This window comes from Henckelia pumila, chromosome 4, assembly GCF_033568475.1.
Source record: "Henckelia pumila isolate YLH828 chromosome 4, ASM3356847v2, whole genome shotgun sequence".
Lineage (NCBI taxonomy): Eukaryota > Viridiplantae > Streptophyta > Magnoliopsida > Lamiales > Gesneriaceae > Henckelia > Henckelia pumila.
In genome coordinates this window covers 103935055-103937697 of record NC_133123.1, presented here as the reverse complement: position 1 = coordinate 103937697, position 2643 = coordinate 103935055, and positions in this window count along the sequence as shown.

Below are 2643 nucleotides of genomic sequence, written 5' to 3'. Positions count from 1 at the left end.
ACCAAACCACTTCCCGAGAGTAAGTTTTCCTACTTTAGAAATATTTTAGGACTTATTGAATTAACTTAAAATTGTATCGATCCGTTTATACTTTGAAAAATTTTCAACAGTTTAACTTGACCTAAACTGAACTTATTTCAAACCATCAAACTGCTTATTATTTGTTCAGTTTACTCAAATTTGGTTGATAATTTAATTCATACGAGATACTCCATCTCATATAGTCTCCTCTATTTAAATGATCTTTATTTGTTTAGTAAAATTTGGGCATATTTTAAGGGGTGATAAGTGCATTTTGTGTGCATATTTTAGTGTTGTTTTTATATTTATTTTGCATGCATTCATAGTGTTTTATAAGTTTTATTCATTATTTACAGCATGTATGTGTATTTCACTCTTCGAGTTAATTTTGTAGGAAAATGGATTTGTGAAGAGTGAATTACGGAGCAGCCTTGGTCAGAGTAAATTACGGAGCAGCCTTGGTCAAAAATTCATTTTTACTTTTACAGAGATCAAAATCCAATCTACACTGTTCCAAATTAATTTCAAGATGTTTTGAAGCTTCTGTCAAAATTTCAGGTCGATCCGATGGCTCGAACTTAAGATATGAATTTTTCAAAATCGTCGCGCGGAGTAGAAAAATCCACTCGCTCGAGCGAGAAGCTATGCTCGCTCGAGCGAGCGAGACGTGCCAAAAATCTTCCGAGACAGAAAGTTGCTTGCTCGAGCGAGCAGAGCGTGCAAAATTTGTATTTTTGAAAACTCTTGCTCGGATTGGATGCTATCTTTTGAAGACCCTTGAAATATAAATACAAATTTAATCATCAGATTAAAGGGTTCCAGAACGCAGACAACACAAGGAAGGCGGCTACAATGCCTTGGAGAGAAGATTTCTCTTTTATCTCTTCTTCTTCTTTTATTTTTGAATCATTGTTTTCAATTATTGAGTAGATTTTCTTCAACCAAGACGATGTGATTGGGCCGAACAAATTCATGTAGAAAACTTGGATGTTTGTTTTGGATTTTTTAGACTTGATTTTATTTTATTGATTGTTAGATTCATATTTGTCTTGTAAATTACCTGGCCAGTTATTTGCTTGCATGTTAATCGATTCCAAGTCGACAGATGAGGTTTTGATTTTGATCACTTTGATAATCAACATATTGTAAAACCGACTAAAAATAGAATTCGGTTTCAATATGTGGTTTGGGTGTAAACTGAATTTTCACAGTTCTTCATGCATTCAAAATTGATTAGAATTACGAAAGATTAATCCGTCAATATTGAATATGTTTGATTGTTCTAGAAATAGACATTTGAACAAGATAGGAGAATTCCCGTAATTTAAGATTAAATCTTAGTCCTGAATCGGCTACATGTTACATGATTTGTTCGGTACCTACGTGTGTCTTGGTTATCTTGTTTTAATTAAATTTTTCTTTCAACTATTTTAATTCTTATTTATTAATCAGTTTTTATTTTAACTTCTTATTTTATTTAAATCAAATTCATTTTTATTATTTTGTCTAGATTAAGCTAAATAATTAAATCTTGATAATTGACAACAGTCTCTGTGGGATCGATACTTGGACTCTCTGTCCACTTACTATTACTGGACCTAGTGCACTTGCTAGTAAATACCGAATTAAGCGGTCAAGTTTTTGGCGCCGTTGCCGGGGGTTGTTTAGTTAATATTAGGATAGATTATTTGCTTGAGACTAGAATTTTTATTATTGTTATTTATTTATTAATTTTTTATTAATTTTAATTTTATTGTTTTTTACTTGTGAGGTACTTGGAGATGGATCATCGACAGGTGTTCACAAGGTTTGGCCAACAATACTCGGAGCCTTTTCTATGTTGCTTGGAGGAGATTCAATGATATGGCGAACATCTTTCGATGCCATAATTTTTTGAATTACACTCTAGTGAAGATTTTTTATGGTGGATTGGATGAGATAACAAGATGTTGGGTGGATTATAGAGCTTTGGCAACTGGCAGTCACTTGTTCAGAAGAGACTATAACAGTGTGATGCACTTGTTAAATGATATGACATATTTTGACTACCCTTGGCATTGTGATCCTTTACTGCAAGGTTGGAGTCACCAATATCCTCCAGAATTCAACTCCACAAATTTTGCAAACCAACCACCCAAGTATCAAGAAGAGTGTATAGGGCGTTCTGAAGATTATGTGGCTCAGTTGGAGAACATTGTGCGACAACAGACAGAGATAGATCAGTTCTTGGAAAGCCACATCAACTCTTTGAGTCTTCTGGATGAACATATTGCGCTCTTTATAGAACCATCTTCTAAGATTCGCCAAGAGACTGAAGCGATTTTTGTTGATCAATTTGCATGGGAATGTGTTCTTGCAACCATAATTAAGCCAAATCAAGAGGAAATTTTATTTGAGAAATTTTCATGCGAAGAAGAGCCAGAAGTGACAGTGGAGGAGGAAGAAATATACAAAGCGAAAGATTTGACCTTGACAATGGTCTTTACATGCACACCACTTGAAGATCCATCCTTTCCATTGACGCCAACTCCACAGTATTCCATCCTTGATGAGCTTCAGCCTCGATTTGGAGTCTCCTTCCATACTAATCAGTTCATTCTGAGTATTTCTGGACCGAAGAGC